The sequence below is a fragment of the Thalassophryne amazonica genome, chromosome 10 (genome assembly GCF_902500255.1).
Source record: "Thalassophryne amazonica chromosome 10, fThaAma1.1, whole genome shotgun sequence".
NCBI classification, from domain to species: domain Eukaryota; kingdom Metazoa; phylum Chordata; class Actinopteri; order Batrachoidiformes; family Batrachoididae; genus Thalassophryne; species Thalassophryne amazonica.
This window is the reverse complement of record NC_047112.1, coordinates 111,779,825-111,797,687: the sequence shown is the minus strand read 5'-3', so window position 1 is coordinate 111,797,687 and position 17,863 is coordinate 111,779,825. Positions and strand designations below refer to the sequence as shown.

Genomic DNA, 17,863 nt, shown 5'->3' with positions numbered 1-17,863 from the left:
ACGGTGTACAGACCGAGGACCACTGAGTGTACAGACTTACACTCATTCATCTTGTTTCTGCTTTTTACCAGCAGTACCAGGGTCGACAGCCGAAGACAGAGGTCACCTGGGGATTCGGGACTTGGCGGCTCCGGTGTTCTTCAGTCCGTTGGTGGTGGAAGCCGTGTGGGACACGGCCTCTCTCTCATCGGGGTCTCCTATCTTCGAGCCTGCCCACACGTCACCTGGTGTTAATTGACTTTGCAGATTTTGTGTGTTTAGTTGTGTATTGTCACAACATTAAATTGTTACCTTTTGGCTTAAACATTGTCCGTTCATTTGCGCCCCCTGTTGTGGGTCCGTGCTACGACACCTTCCCAACAGTTATAATTGTATGGGGAGTCAGAGGCGTATCTGGTGGAGTGATTGTTATGCGGTTAGAAGTCCGCCTGGGCTCACTTAATCGTTAATTTTTTATGTGTTTTTAGGTATTTTGTGTTTGGGTTGTTGGGTCGTTTTATTTTGTTGTTTTTTATTTCTCTACATCCCTAACCCCAACCTCACTTGCCCCAAGACCGTTTGTCTTGTGAGTTGTGGGGTGGTGCAGGTTGGTCACGCTGAGCATTCTCAGAAGACCTCTGCACCTAGGGGGGGGGGGGGGGTGTTAGAGGCGTTTTTCTTGGTTTGGTTAGGGCCCGGTTCCACTCCAGCCTCGGTGAGCCTTTGTACCGTTCGTTATTGGTGTTGCCGGGGTGTGGTGCAGCGGAGACTTACCTCGGTCGGAGGGGTGGGCTGATCTGTTGCCGTTCGCCATTTCGGTAGTTCCACCCCTCCCGAGAGGCTGGGGTATGGTCGAGTTGGGGCACCGGACGTATTTCCGGTTCTCTGCTGTGCCTTGGGGTTGGAGCTGGGTTAGTCTTTTCCTGTTCCCTTCTCCGGCTTAATGTTTTGAGCCGTTCGCCAAAGTTGAGCCGCCAAGGGGCTCTGGGAGGGACCCGGGGTCTTTCGGGGTGCCGGGGAGGGTAACAGGGTTTACAGTCGTTTTATATCCCCCCGGGGTTGTTTTTGGTAGTCCTCCGGGGGTTGATTTTTGATTTTGTTCTGTTTCCTTCCGGGTTCCACCTCCAGGGTTGATGGGACGGTCCTCTGGGGGGGAATTGGCTTGGGGCCAACTAGCCAAGTGTGACCGGGTCTGGGGTTCCGGGGTTGTGGGGAGGGTACCTCCTGGGGTTGATGGTACGGTCCCCTGGGGGGCGCCGTTTTGCTCCATGTACACCTGGGGACCTTTGTGGGATTATGGTTCTGGCTGTTCCTCCTGGAACTGGCGATGAAGGCCTTCTGGGGGGGGTTGGGCTCTGCAGGTCATTCTGGGGGGGTTGTTTGTTATTTTTCTTTTATGCATTTACGTTTGTATTGTGTTTGTGGGGCTGTGTTGGGTTTTTGCGTTTGGGAGTTTTTCTTTTCTTCCCGGGGTTTGATGGGACGGTCCCCTGGGGAGGTTTTGGGTGGGTTTTATGTTTTTGTGTGTGTGTGGAATTGTACTGGGGAATGTTTTGGGGCTTTTGTTGATTCCAGCCGGCCTTCCAGCTGCGGTGCCTGTCCTGCTGTCTGTGGTGGACCTTAGGAGCGTGGTGCTGTCTGCTTCCTGACAAGGACCCCGGAGGGAGGTGCTGTTCTCGGGCCTGGTCTGTTCGGTCGCCGGGAGGCTTCCTGTTGATGGGGGGGTACTGTTGTGTGTTGGGGGGTGTGGCTGGATGTTTTGGTGTTCTTTTCTTTTCTTTGCTCTTCAGGTGGCATGGAAACTGATTTGTCTGTGGAGAAGGTGCTGGCTGAAGAGTCCTCACCCTCATCAACATCATGTGTAGCACCTGTGACTGGTGCTCACATGCAACCTTAAAGACTTTCAGCTGAAGCAGATAATTGGATGGCGTTCTGCATTTAAGTCATGTGTGATTCAAGCAGAACTGCCGGGAACTCGACCTTGTGATGTTCGTTTGTGAGATGCTGAGGACCGCGCCTGGGTTTGACACATCGAGCCCGTGAAGCAAGGAAGGGTGAGGACACATGCTGTCAGCACACGTTAAAGGTAATTAAGTGTTTGATTAATTGTTGATAGTAACTTGGTGTTTTGTTACACAGTATACTTGAATTGTGATGAGAATTGTGCAGTTTGCTTCTCACTGCTGTGGCGTGCGGATAAGTGATCCTCCACCTGTTGTGAGAAGCTGCTCATTTGCATAAAGTTAAAAAGATACAGACCTGAATGTGTTGCTGATAGCATGTGTCTTTTGAAAGATATTGTTGTAACTGCTGACTTACCTCACCTCTTCTTTGCTTCACAGAGAGTCAGTTTGTCGTGTCCACCTGGGGGGTGTTTGTCTGGTGGTAGTGGGTCCAGGAACGCCGGGCTTCTATCCTTTTGGGCGCTTAAGAGCGCGCCAACAGTCACTCCACCAGAAGGACGTTCTTTCAGTTTTGTACACATTATTATGCATAGGTGAAAAATAAATTGTTTCTGTTGTTGGAACCGCTTTCTGGTTATTTTTAGCGCTGGGTTCTGTCTGACGCAGGTCCGCTCCTCAACCCGCGTCGACACATAACAATTTTATACACCAATGAGAAACCATTTATGTGAACTAATGATTTTGAGTAGCAACTACTACTGTGATTTGTTACTACAACTTAACCTGATTAGTTTTAGCTTATAGCTAAAGCGGTTTAAGGCAACGGGTTACCACGCAATTTTCTAGTAAACTCAACTAATTCAGGTTGAGTGTACACTCTCTGGTGTCACTCTGTTTACACAAGACCAATCCAATTTTAATATTTCAATCCAATCTCCTCCCATTAAGGCTGGACCATTTCCTTTTACGACAAACAAGGTTAGTGTATGACTGATTCCCTTACATTTTACCACCACTGGTAGGTGCCCTTTAACCTCCAGTGTTTGTTTGCTGTAAGTTCTTAGTTTGCAGGTGGAATGTACAAGTTAAAAGTTTTAAACCTATGCTTGTACAATGACTCAAATATAACTGATATGGCTGCCCCAGTGTCAAACTCCATTTTCATTTGTTTACATAGACATAATAACGTTTAATCTCACCAGTTGGCTCTAGTTCAAACAGCTCCAGACCCTTGTATTTATCTTCTCTGTTTTACATGTTGGGTCTGGTTTGGATGTGACCTTGGGCATTTCAGATGAATGAAGATGAAGCTTTCACCTCTGTCAGAGTGTTGACTGTTGCATGTGGCACCTCATGTGATGCCTCCCGATTGCGATCATCATTCTGCTTTGCTGTTGTCAGATGATTGGCCCACTTAGGCTGTCTGGCACCTTTCTTTGCCAGTCAGGAATGATCCACCTCCTCTGGTTGTGCATGGCCTGGTTGTGAGTGGGTTGTGAGCCCTAGCGATGTGCCCTTTCTTGTTGCAGCTCCAGCACTCCGCTTCCTTAAAATGGCAGTTATCTGGCACGTGTCCTTTTCCTTTGCACCTGCACCAAAAGGAACAGCTCTCTTGAAAATGCTGTTGGCTTTCAGGAACTTGTGCCCATTTCATAAGCTCATCTCACCAGAGTTCATGCTTCAGCTCAAAGCTCACTTCCAAGGTAGTATCCCAACCCTCATCGCCAATTTCTGTTCTGTACAGAAGTGTTGTTCGAATATTGCCAAAGTAAGTTGACAAGTGAGCACTGGAACAAGCCAAACTTTATTAGCACATACCAACATTGACTCCCTGCATTCAAAAATTTCAAGATGCACATACTAGAACCATCCATCCATCCATTTTCTTCCGCTTTATCCGGAGTCGGGTCGCGGGGGCAGCAGCTCAAGCAAAGCCGCCCAGACCTCCCGATCCACACACACCTCCCCCAGCTCCTCCGGGGGAACCCCAAGGCGTTTCCAAGCCAGCCGAGAGATGTAGCCCCTCCAGCGTGTCCTGGGTCTTCCCCGGGGCCTCCTCCCAGTGGGACATGCCCGGAACATACTAGAACATACTAGAACCTTTATTTATTAAACATGCTTAACTGCCTTTTGTGTTTCATGACACCTTGCCCTATATTGTTACATGCAAGTGCTCTGTTGAATATTGGCCATCAGATGTGGCCATATTTAACTGTATTAAATGCTTTGAAACACTGAACAATTTCAACACAACTGCTTCATATTGATTCAGTGCTTCAAAAAATGTTGAGGTTAGGGGTCCGGACGGAACCAGACTGCTACAGGTGATAGACTTAATGTTCACAGGTCCAGAAATAAAGTTCGCTTTCGAGGAAACAAGGTTTGCTGTTCAGGAATAGTTCACAGTTCATGAATATCTTCGGTGTTCAGAGGTCAGGTGCGTCTTGTGACACAGTTCCAGTTAAGCAAGACTTGACTTTTGTAACGACTTGGAAAGTTCTCAGTGGTTCGATATCAGAGTTCATACAGTTCTTGGAAAACAGCTCTTGGAAGTAGTTATTGGTTTGAGTTCTGAGAAAACAGTTCTTGGAAACAGTTCTTAGTCACGCACAGTCAGAAACAGGAACAGCGTGAGAACGGGATCTCACAGACAAGCAGGAACTTAAGTGTGGCAGAGCTACCTGCTCTGTAGCTGAGAGCTGGAGAGTTCCAAAGTGAGGTCGTGTAGAATGTGGTGCGCGGGAGCCAGGAACGTATGCGACAAGGAAGAGAGTGTCTGGAAACACCAAAAACATCAACGAGCTGTAATACGGAAACTCGAATTGGCCAGATTACCTTGGGACAAGCTGCAGAGAGTTCAGACGTCAGAGCGCATGGAAGCGGCAGGAAAGATGAGGTCACGGTCATGGAAGCTTCACAATCAGGATGCAGTGCAAGAATCTGGCAGTGAATGAGCTGAAAGCCAGGGATTAAGTCGCCCGCTCCTGATGAGCTGTGCTTAAGCTTCAGATGCGAGGAGATGATGAGTTACAGGTGTTCCTCGGCTCTGCAGCGTGCCATCTGGGGAGAGAACTAACAAACTACACACAAGGTTAAAAAAGGGAAGGAGAGAGGCAGACAAAGGCAAACCATGACAAAAAGCTTTGGTTTCTCCATCACTAATTATTATAGGTTGAGTTCTGTTTATTTGACCTCTTTAATGGGGCCTTATATGTTTGTAAATATTTTTTGATTATTGGGTAAAACAAAACTCTTATTTTTATTTTTTTAGTGTCTCCTTGTACTTGCCAGATCAGTCCATGACACTGTTCACTCAAAACCAAAATTGTTCATGTGAGTCTGTGTTATCTGGCTGAAATCCTTCCTCACATTTTTACATTTGTCAAGGATGTAATAAAATTATCAGTGTTTATTTATTTATTTGTCTGTCTGTTAGCAGGATTAAAAAACTACTGCCTGGATTTTGAAAAAAAAATTTCACCACAGATAGATATTAAGGCGTAGAAGATTCCACTGAATTTGAGAGGTGATCCAGATCTGGATCCAGATTCTGGGTCAGGATTTCACTTCATAGGCTATTAGGTCAAAACTACTTCACGGATTCTCACCCAATTTGCACCACAGATAGATTTTAGGGCATGGGCAACTCCACTAAATTTTGGAGGTGATCCCACTCCGGATTGGCGGATGTCAGAAATCTCAGTTTGCTCTTGTTTTAACTTGCTACCGCTTTTCCCAAAACCTTTCTGTCTGTCTCTCACCTGTGTTTGCAGTTCTTCATCCATCTTCTCCTGTGCCTCCTTATTTACATCTCCATACTTTCCTTTGTCTTCCAACCCCCTTGATGCATCTGTTTCTTCTTGATTGCTCGTTCATTGCATCCTGCACAAGGGGGAAGCAAGAGCTTGCCTCTACTGGTGGTTGGCTGTCACTGCGGTATTGTATCACTTCCTGTTCTGGAGCACAGCAGTGTTTTTCTGTATCTGTTAGCTGTTTAATCTGCGCAGTTAGATTGATCTAGTTAACTAGATAACGATTTGTTTCACAGTGTAATCTTCACGTGCCTTAACTAAAGCACTCCCTCTGCTGAATCACCTCTAAATTATTTACACATTATTCACTTTGTGTGTCTTTAGGAATCCGCTAGCTTAGCGCAGCTACTAGCTCTTAGCCGATTTAGCATGACGGCTTCTCCTGTCTCTCCCGCACTTTTCTGCTCTGGGTGTGAAATGTTTAGTTATTCCTCGGCCTCCTTTAGCAGTAATGGTACTTGTAATAAGTGTAGCTTATTCGTAGCTTTGGAGGCCAGGCTGGGCGAATTGGAGACTCGGCTCCGCACCGTGGAAAATTCTACAGCTAGCCAGGCCCCTGTAGTCGGTGCGGACCAAGGTAGCTTAGCCGCCGTTAGTTTCCCTCTGGCAGATCCCGAGCAGCCGGGAAAGCAGGCCGACTGGGTGACTGTGAGGAGGAAGCGTAGTTCTAAACAGAAGCCCCGTGTACACCGCCGACCCGTTCACATTTCTAACCGTTTTTCCCCACTCGACGACACACCCGCCGAGGATCAAACTCTGGTTATTGGCGACTCTGTTTTGAGAAATGTGAAGTTAGCGACACCAGCAACCATAGTCAATTGTCTTCCGGGGGCCAGAGCAGGTGACATCGAAGGAAATTTGAAACTGCTGGCTAAGGCTAAGCGTAAATTTGGTAAGATTGTAATTCACGTCGGCAGTAATGACACCCGGTTACACCAATCGGAGGTCACTAAAATTAACATTGAATCGGTGTGTAACTTTGCAAAAACAATGTCGGACTCTGTAGTTTTCTCTGGGCCCCTCCCCAATCGGACCGGGAGTGACATGTTTAGCCGCATGTTCTCCTTGAATTGCTGGCTGTCTGAGTGGTGTCCAAAAAATGAGGTGGGCTTCATAGATAATTGGCAAAGCTTCTGGGGAAAACCTGGTCTTGTTAGGAGAGACGGCATCCATCCCACTTTGGATGGAGCAGCTCTCATTTCTAGAAATCTGGCCAATTTTCTTAAATCCTCCAAACCGTGACTATCCAGGGTTGGGACCAGGAAGCAGAGTTGTAGTCTTACACACCTCTCTGCAGCTTCTCTCCCCCTGCCATCCCCTCATTACCCCATCCCCATAGAGACGGTGCCTGCTCCCAGACCACCAATAACCAGCAAAAAACTATTTAAGCATAAAAATTAAAAAAGAAAAAAATAATATAGCACCTTCAACTGCACCACAGACTAAAACAGTTAAATGTGGTCTATTAAACATTAGGTCTCTCTCTTCTAAGTCCCTGTTAGTAAATGATATAATAATTGATCAACATATTGATTTATTCTGCCTTACAAAAACCTGATTACAGCAGGATGAATATGTTAGTTTAAATGAGTCAACACCCCCGAGTCACACTAACTGCCAGAATGCTCGTAGCACGGGCCGAGGCGGAGGATTAGCAGCAATCTTCCATTCCAGCTTATTAATTAATCAAAAACCCAGACAGAGCTTTAATTCATTTGAAAGCTTGACTCTTAGTCTTGTCCATCCAAATTGGAAGTCCCAAAAACCAGTTTTATTTGTTATTATCTATCGTCCACCTGGTCGTTACTGTGAGTTTCTCTGTGAATTTTCAGACCTTTTGTCTGACTTAGTGCTTAGCTCAGGTAAAATAATTATAGTGGGCGATTTTAACATCCACACAGATGCTGAGAATGACAGCCTCAACACTGCATTTAATCTATTATTAGACTCAATTGGCTTTGCTCAAAATGTAAATGAGTCCACCCACCACTTTAATCATATCTTAGATCTTGTTCTGACTTATGGTATGGAAATTGAAGACTTTACAGTATTCCCTGAAAACTCCCTTCTGTCTGATCATTTCTTAATAACATTTACATTTACTCTGATGGACTACCCAGCAGTGGGGAATAAGTTTCATTACACTAGAAGTCTTTCAGAAAGCGCTGTAACTAGGTTTAAGGATATCATTCCTTCTTTATGTTCTCCAGTGCCATATACCAACACAGTGCAGAGTAGCTACCTAAACTCTGTAAGTGAGATAGAGTATCTCGTCAATAGTTTTACATCCTCGCTGAAGACAACTTTGGATGCTGTAGCTCCTCTGAAAAAGAGAGCTTTAAATCAGAAGTGCCTGACTCTGTGGTATAACTCACAAACTCGCAGCTTAAAGCAGATAACCTGTAAGTTGGAGAGGAAATGGCATCTCACTAATTTAGAAGATCTTCACTTAGCCTGGAAAAAGAGTCTGTTGCTCTATAAAAAAGCCCTCCGTAAAGCTAGGACATCTTACTACTCATCACTAATTGAAGAAAATAAGAACAACCCCAGGTTTCTTTTCAGCACTGTAGCCAGGCTGACAAAGAGTCAGAGCTCTATTGAGCTGAGTATTCCTTTAACTTTAACTAGTAATGACTTCATGACTTTCTTTGCTAATAAAATTTTAACTATTAGAGAAAAAATTACTCATAACCATCCCAAAGACGTATCGTTATCTTTGGCTGCTTTCAGTGATGCCGGTATTTGGTTAGACTCTTACTCTCTGATTGTTCTGTCTGAGTTATTTTCATTAGTTACTTCATCCAAACCATTCCTACCAGGCTGCTCAAGGAAGCCCTACCATTATTTAATGCTTCAATCTTAAATATGATCAATGTATCTTTATTAGTTGGCTATGTACCACAGGCTTTTAAGGTGGCAGTAATTAAACCATTACTTAAAAAGCCATCACTTAACCCAGCTATCTTAGCTAATTATAGGCCAATTTCCAAGCTTCCTTTTCTCTCAAAAAATCTTGAAAGGGTAGTTGTAAAACAGCTAACTGATCATCTGCAGAGGAATGGTCTATTTGAAAAGTTTCAGTCAGGTTTTAGAATTCATCATAGTACAGAAACAGCATTAGTGAAGGTTACAAATGATCTTATGGCCTCAGACAGTGGACTCATCTCTGTGCTTGTTCTGTTAGACCTCAGTGCTGCTTTTGATACTGTTGACCATAAAATTTTATTACAGAGATTAGAGCATGCCATAGGTATTAAAGGCACTGTGCTGCGGTGGTTTGAATCATATTTATCTAATAGATTACAATTTGTTCATGTAAATGGGGAATCTTCTTCACAGACTAAGGTTAATTATGGAGTTCCACAAGGTTCTGTGCTAGGACCAATTTTATTCACTTTATACATGCTTCCCTTAGGCAGTATTATTAGACGGCATTGCTTAAATTTTCATTGTTACGCAGATGATACCCAGCTTTATCTGTCCATTAAGCCAGAGGACACACACCAATTAGCTAAACTGCAGGATTGTCTTACAGACATAAAGACATGGATGACCTCTAATTTCCTGCTTTTAAACTCAGGTAAAACTGAAGTTATTGTACTTGGCCCCACAAATCTTAGAAACATGGTGTCTAACCAGATCCTTACTCTGGATGGCATTACCCTGACATCTAGTAATACTGTGAGAAATCTTGGAGTCATTTTTGATCAGGATATGTCATTCAAAGCGCATATTAAACAAATATGTAGGACTGCTTTTTTGCATTTACGCAATATCTCTAAAATTAGAAAGGTCTTGTCTCAGAGTGATGCTGAAAAACTAATTCATGCATTTATTTCCTCTAGGCTGGACTATTGTAATTCATTATTATCAGGTTGCCCGATTGATCGTGAAGGTGATGATCCGGACTGTGCACCAGAATCATTGTTGCCACATCGGAATGTTGCCAGTTTTATTTTTTTAAAGAAGAAAACTGTGCTGTTCTCGTCTTTAACATTTCAGGAGAGCGAAAGTATAATGACTTGGAAGATTAGTGAGGGTTTTTTCTGCTGTTTTTCATGTAAGAACTTGAATCTTTCAGATCCAGATTATATTTTTGTTAAGCCACTGCATCACTTTAATAGTCTGTAGTGCAACCTCACCCGGATCTGGAATTAGGCTACAGAGAGCTGAATGAGCCTTTGTTCACAGCCAGGGCTTTGAAACACTTAATGCTTTCCCACTTTTGCTCACTGATGTTAAATAATCCTTAATTGCTGTGTAATTGAAAATTTTACTTCGAATTCATGGTTTACAACCCAAATTCCAATGAAGTTGGGACGTTGTATGAAATGTAAATAAAAACATAATACAATGATTTGCAAATCTTCTTCAACCTATATTCAATTGAATACACCACAAATACAAGATATTTAATGTTCAAACTGATCAACTTTATTGTTTTTGTGCAAATATTTGCCCATTTTGAAATGGATGCCAGGGACAGTGGTACTTTTACCACAGTGTTACATCACCTTTCCTTCTAACAACACTCAATAAGTGTTTTGGAACTGAGGACACTCATGATTGGGTATAAAAGGAGTATCCCCAAAAAGTCTCAGCCATTCACAAGCAAAGATGGGGTGAGGATCACCACTTTGTGAACAACTACATGAAAAAATAGTCCAACAGTTTAAGAACAATGTTTCTCAACGTTCAATTGCAAGGAAGTTAGGGATTCCATCATCTACAGTCCATAATATAATCAGAAGATTCAGAGAATCTGGAGAACTTTCTACATGTAAGCGGCAAGGCCAAAAACCAACACCGAATGCCCGTGACCTTTGATCCTCCAGGTGGCACTGCATTAAAAACCGACATCATTGTACAAAGGTTCTTAAAGCGTGGGCTCAGGAACACTTCAGAAAACCATTTAACACACTTTGTCATTACATCTACAAGTGCAAGTTAAAACTCTACTACTCTACTAAGCGAAAGCCAAACATCAACAACATCCAGAAACGCGGTCACCTACTCTGGGCCCGAGCTCATTTGAAATAGACAGACACAAAGTGGAAAAGTGTGCTGTGGTCTGATGAGTCCACATTTCAAATTGTTTTTGGAATTCATGGATGTCGTATCCTCTGGACAAAAGAAGAAAAAGACCATCCAGTTTGTTACCAGCCAAAGTTCAGTAGCCAGCATCTGTGATGATATGGGGGTGTGTTATTGCCCATGGCATGGGCAACTTCCACATCTCTGATGGCACCATCAATGCTGAAAGGTACATCCAGGTTTTGGAGCAGCACATGCTGCCATCCAAACAACATCTTTTTCAGGGACGTCCCTGCTTATTTCAGCAAGACAATGCCAAGCCACATTCTGTACGTGTTACAACAGCGTGGCTTCGTAGAAAAGAGTGCGGCTACTAGACTGACCTGCCTGCAGTCCAGACCTGTCGCCCATTGAGAATGTGTGACACATTATGAAGCACAAAATACGACAATGGAGACCCCGGACTGTTGAACAACTGAAGTTGTACATCAAGCAAGAATTGGAAAGAATTCCACCTACAAAGCTTGAGTGTTGTTAGAAGGAAAGGTGACGTAACACAGTGGCAAACATACCACTTTGAAACCTGTTGCAGGCATCCATTTCAAAATGAGCAAAAATTTGCACAGTTTGAACATTAAATATCTTGTCTTTGTGGTTTATTCAATTGAATATAGGTTGAAGAGGATTTGCAAATCGTATTCTGTTTTTATTTACATTTTACACAATGCCCCAACTTCATTGTAATTGCGGTTGTAGATCCTGCTAAAAGTCTTCGCTCTGTACGTCATGTTTAACGCTGCAGCTGCTGATTCTTTTCATTATTACTCTGATTTTTTTTTTCAGAATTAATTTAGTGTGTAAAATGTCAAATAAAAAATTTCCATTGACTTTATGTTTCGTCCATTAAATTATCCAAAAATATGAACTGAATTGAAATGACAATGATCTAAATGGATGAAAACCACAAAATCCTGTTTTAAAAGCTGGAACATGAAAAAAGTCTAACTTTTTTTTTTTCTGAGAGGAGTTTAATTAATTAACTACAGACTGCAGTTAATTACATTTTTAAGTAATGGCAGTGGTATTTATTTATTTTGAATTTTATATTCTTGTCATGTTCAGTGCCATTGTTAATGCAAAATTATTTATTTGCAGCCATTTTCAAAATATTAATAAATTATTAATAAAATAATAACTCAGGATTAATTTAATATTGAGTATTGAGAAGTTATTTTGGAAATAAAGAGAACCGCACTGACAAATTCTGAATTACTGTTCATTTTGGGAGGGCAGGAGCACCACAAAGCATTTGTGCTTAGGACACCCAAATGTCTAGCACCTGCCCTGTACAGCCCTTCAATTAAATTGAATTATATAAGTGAAATGGGCCATATTGTGAATATTTTTTATCAAGCTAATATGGGAAACCAGGGGTTTTAATGACAGATTTTAACATCTGCATCTGCAATTAAACCAATGATACTGAGTTTATGTATCCTTTAAAAAACGCTACTCTGTAAGAAACACTTCTTCTGTAATTTTAAATATAAAGGAGCTATTGCTAGACTCTGCCCCCTTTCTGCAGAGAAGGGGAGCAGCAATGTTGTAATTAGTGAATTTAGATTCCTGGCTCTTGTTCCTTCTAGATTTTTGACATTGGGGAAGCTTCACTTTTCATAAGAAATTGAGAAACAAGTATTTTTCCAGTTTTTGCAAAGCTTGATGAACCACCAACAATATCAAGAGCCTGTACTTTATAGAGCATTTAGTCTGGTGGGCAAGGAGTTGGCCTGCCAGTGTGAAGACCAGCATTCAAATGCTGCTCATGTTCCGGACTGTCCACCCAGATAGTCACATTTGGACAGAAATAGTGCATTTTTGCCCACAAGGCACAGAGAAACACTAACATAACATAGATAGAAGTTCCCTGAAGACCTGCAAGTGAAGCAGATAGTTCTGTGCACTGTCAGAATTGACACAGCTCTCAAAACCACCACTCACCACTAAATGACACTATGGGGGTACATAACTCATCACACAGTGATGAAAAGGGGCACTGACCAAGCACAAGAAGGCAATGAGTTGGCAGTGAAAATACCTGTACAGTATGTCCTTGGACATGACACTCTGTAGTTTTCTCTGGGCCCCTCCCCAATCGGACCGGGAGTGACATGTTTAGCCGCATGTTCTCCTTGAATTGCTGGCTGTCTGAGTGGTGTCCAAAAAATGAGGTGGGCTTCATAGATAATTGGCAAAGCTTCTGGGGAAAACCTGGTCTTGTTAGGAGAGACGGCATCCATCCCACTTTGGATGGAGCAGCTCTCATTTCTAGAAATCTGGCCAATTTTCTTAAATCCTCCAAACCGTGACTATCCAGGGTTGGGACCAGGAAGCAGAGTTGTAGTCTTACACACCTCTCTGCAGCTTCTCTCCCCCTGCCATCCCCTCATTACCCCATCCCCGTAGAGACGGTGCCTGCTCCCAGACTACCAATAACCAGCAAAAATCTATTTAAGCATAAAAATTCAAAAAGAAAAAATAATATAGCACCTTCAACTGCACCACAGACTAAAACAGTTAAATGTGGTCTGTTAAACATTAGGTCTCTCTCTTCTAAGTCCCTGTTAGTAAATGATATAATAATTGATCAACATATTGATTTATTCTGCCTTACAGAAACCTGGTTACAGCAGGATGAATATATTAGTTTAAATGAGTCAACACCCCCGAGTCACACTAACTGTCAGAATGCTCGTAGCACGGGCCGGGGCGGAGGATTAGCAGCAATCTTCCATTCCAGCTTATTAATTAATCAAAAACCCAGACAGAGCTTTAATTCATTTGAAAGCTTGTCTCTTAGTCTTGTCCATCCAAATTGGAAGTCCCAAAAACCAGTTTTATTTGTTATTATCTATCGTCCACCTGGTCGTTACTGTGAGTTTCTCTGTGAATTTTCAGACCTTTTGTCTGACTTAGTGCTTAGCTCAGATAAGATAATTATAGTGGGCGATTTTAACATCCACACAGATGCTGAGAATGACAGCCTCAACACTGCATTTAATCTATTATTAGACTCAATTGGCTTTGCTCAAAATGTAAATGAGTCCACCCACCACTTTAATCATATTTTAGATCTTGTTCTGACTTATGGTATGGAAATAGAAGACTTAACAGTATTCCCTGAAAACTCCCTTCTGTCTGATCATTTCTTAATAACATTTACATTTACTCTGATGGACTACCCAGCAGTGGGGAATAAGTTTCATTACACTAGAAGTCTTTCAGAAAGTGCTGTAACTAGGTTTAAGGATATGATTCCTTCTTTATGTTCTCTAATGCCATATACCAACACAGTGCAGAGTAGCTACCTAAACTCTGTAAGGGAGATAGAGTATCTCGTCAATAGTTTTACATCCTCATTGAAGACAACTTTGGATGCTGTAGCTCCTCTGAAAAAGAGAGCTTTAAATCAGAAGTGTCTGACTCCGTGGTATAACTCACAAACTCGTAGCTTAAAGCAGATAACCCATAAGTTGGAGAGGAAATGGCGTCTCACTAATTTAGAAGATCTTCACTTAGCCTGGAAAAAGAGTCTGTTGCTCTATAAAAAAGCCCTCCGTAAAGCTAGGACATCTTTCTACTCATCACTAATTGAAGAAAATAAGAACAACCCCAGGTTTCTTTTCAGCACTGTAGCCAGGCTGACAAAGAGTCAGAGCTCTATTGAGCTGAGTATTCCATTAACTTTAACTAGTAATGACTTCATGACTTTCTTTGCTAACAAAATTTTAACTATTAGAGAAAAAATTACTCATAACCATCCCAAAGACGTATCGTTATCTTTGGCTGCTTTCAGTGATGCCGGTATTTGGTTAGACTCTTTCTCTCCGATTGTTCTGTCTGAGTTATTTTCATTAGTTACTTCATCCAAACCATCAACATGTTTATTAGACCCCATTCCTACCAGGCTGCTCAAGGAAGCCCTACCATTATTTAATGCTTCGATCTTAAATTTGATCAATCTATCTTTGTTAGTTGGCTATGTACCGCAGGCTTTTAAGGTGGCAGTAATTAAACCATTACTTAAAAAGCCATCACTTGATCCCGGTTATCTTAGCTAATTATAGGCCAATCTCCAACCTTCCTTTTCTCTCAAAAATTCTTGAAAGGGTAGTTGTAAAACAGCTAACTGATCATCTGCAGAGGAATGGTCTATTTGAAGAGTTTCAGTCAGGTTTTAGAATTCATCATAGTACAGAAACAGCATTAGTGAAGGTTACAAATGATCTTCTTATGGCCTCAGACAGTGGACTCATCTCTGTGCTTGTTCTGTTAGACCTCAGTGCTGCTTTTGATACTGTTGACCATAAAATTTTATTACAGAGATTAGAGCATGCCATAGGTATTAAAGGCACTGCGCTGCGGTGGTTTGAATCATATTTGTCTAATAGATTACAATTTGTTGATGTAAATGGGGAATCTTCTTCACAGACTAAAGTTAATTATGGCGTTCCACAAGGTTCTGTGCTAGGACCAATTTTATTCACTTTATACATGCTTCCCTTAGGCAGTATTATTAGACGGTATTGCTTAAATTTTCATTGTTACGCAGATGATACCCAGCTTTATCTATCCATGAAGCCAGAGGACACACACCAATTAGCTAAACTGCAGGATTGTCTTACAGACATAAAGACATGGATGACCTCTAATTTCCTGCTTTTAAATTCAGATAAAACTGAAGTTATTGTACTTGGCCCCACAAATCTTAGAAACATGGTGTCTAACCAGATCCTTACTCTGGATGGCATTACCCTGACCTCTAGTAATACTGTGAGAAATCTTGGAGTCATTTTTGATCAGGATATGTCATTCAAAGCGCATATTAAACAAATATGTAGGACTGCTTTTTTGCATTTACGCAATATCTCTAAAATCAGAAAGGTCTTGTCTCAGAGTGATGCTGAAAAACTAATTCATGCATTTATTTCCTCTAGGCTGGACTATTGTAATTCATTATTATCAGGTTGTCCTAAAGGTTCCCTAAAAAGCCTTCAGTTAATTCAAAATGCTGCAGCTAGAGTACTGACGGGGACTAGAAGGAGAGAGCATATCTCACCCATATTGGCCTCTCTTCATTGGCTTCCTGTTAATTCTAGAATAGAATTTAAAATTCTTCTTCTTACTTATAAGGTTTTGAATAATCAGGTCCCATCTTATCTTAGGGACCTCGTAGTACCATATGGGGTGATATGGTACTACGATAGAGCGCTTCGCTCTCAGACTGCAGGCTTACTTGTAGTTCCTAGGGTTTGTAAGAGTAGAATGGGAGGCAGAGCCTTCAGCTTTCAGGCTCCTCTCCTGTGGAACCAGCTCCCAATTCAGATCAGGGAGACAGACACCCTCTCTACTTTTAAGATTAGGCTTAAAACTTTCCTTTTTGCTAAAGCTTATAGTTAGGGCTGGATCAGGTGACCCTGAACCATCCCTTAGTTATGCTGCTATAGACTTAGACTGCTGGGGGGTTCCCATGATGCACTGAGTGTTTCTTTCTCTTTTTGTTCTGTATGCACCACTCTGCATTTAATCATTAGTGATCGATCTCTGCTCCCCTCCACAGCATGTCTTTTTCCTGGTTCTCTCCCTCAGCCCCAACCAGTCCCAGCAGAAGACTGCCCCTCCCTGAGCCTGGTTCTGCTGGAGGTTTCTTCCTGTTAAAAGGGAGTTTTTCCTTCCCACTGTAGCCAAGTGCTTGCTCACAGGGGGTCGTTTTGACCATTGGGGTTTTACATAATTATTGTATGGCCTTGCCTTACAATATAAAGCGCCTTGGGGCAACTGTTTGTTCTGATTTGGCGCTATATAAAAAAATTGATTGATTGATTGATTGAGTTAGTCAAATCAATTCAAATCAATTTTATTTATATAGCGACAAATCACAACAAACAGTTGCCCCAAGGCGCTTTATATTGTAAGGCAAAAGCCATACAATAATTACAGAAAAAACCATACAGAGCAAAAAGAGAAAGAAACACTCAGTGCATCATTGGAACCCCCCAGCAGTCTAAGTCTACAGCAGCACAACTAAGGGATGGTTCAGGGTCACCTGATCCAGCCCTAACTATAAGCTTTAGCAAAAAGAAAAGTTTTAAGCCTAATCTTAGTCTGAATTTTCTCTGTCCACCCAATGGAAAATGGGTTTGCCTGAGGAAGCAAATGTGAGGCATCACTGCAAAATCCATTTAGTCTCTGTCTGATGAAATTCGCACCATTTGCACATACTCTGGACTGTTACTGGACTGATGAGTGGCAATGTTGCAGCCAAACACAATGCAATCACTTCATCTGTGTCACTTACTGCAGGGATACATAAACAACCAAGATGTAATAATCTAAATTATGGGTCTGTCAGCAAAAGGATAACTATCAGCAAACACATTAGTACCCCTTGTGCTTCTCTGTTGGTTTACTGATGTGATCCACTGCTTTAGGGGCTGTTATCTCCAGCTGACTAATTGGGGTCTCTCTCTCTTTGTCTGAGGTGCTGTTGCTGTTGTTGAAACTGGACCAGGGACCAGTGATTTTGTTAACGCCTGGATACTACCACTGGATGACCACTCATTTGCCTGACAAAACTGGCTAGAAGGATACTGCTGACCCAAAACATTCAACACTGACTTGGGACTTTTGGGACAAAATTGGGACTTTTTGAATCACGTTTGTTCTGGACTGTGTTTTGCATGCTGATGATGTTTATGTCTGCATTTTGTTCATTGTACTTTTTGTTCTCTCTTACTGTTATAATGGCCTAAGTAGTAGGTCACCCCTCTGAGTCTGGTCTGCTTAAGGTTTCTTCCTCAAAAAACAGAGGGAGTTTTTCCTTATCACTGTCACTTATGCGCATGCTCAGGGGACATGATAAAGTTAGACCTTACCCGTGTGAAATGCCTTCTAGCAGTTTGTTGTGATTTGGCACTATGCAAATAAACTGAATTAAACTAAATTAATGTGAAAGTCACATATTACAAAAATTGTGTTAAAAAGTCTGGACTTCCACAGCTAGACCCAGAAACCTACAGGGTATTGTGCTGGGGTCACCAGTGTCCACAGGAGGAAGTGTTTCATGTCTGATGG

The 17,863-nt window shown here is 42.1% G+C and overlaps 1 long non-coding RNA gene across 1 annotated transcript; it reads right to left on the bottom strand.

The window, feature by feature from the left end:
• Positions 1-12,994: 12,994 nt before the first annotated feature.
• LOC117518338 lies at positions 12,995-17,615 on the bottom strand. Its single transcript, XR_004562955.1, has 3 exons — positions 17,526-17,615; positions 14,231-14,233; positions 12,995-13,005 (listed from the first exon to the last, which is right to left on the bottom strand). It is a non-coding gene; the product is annotated as an uncharacterized LOC117518338 (long non-coding RNA).
• Positions 17,616-17,863: the final 248 nt, after the last annotated feature.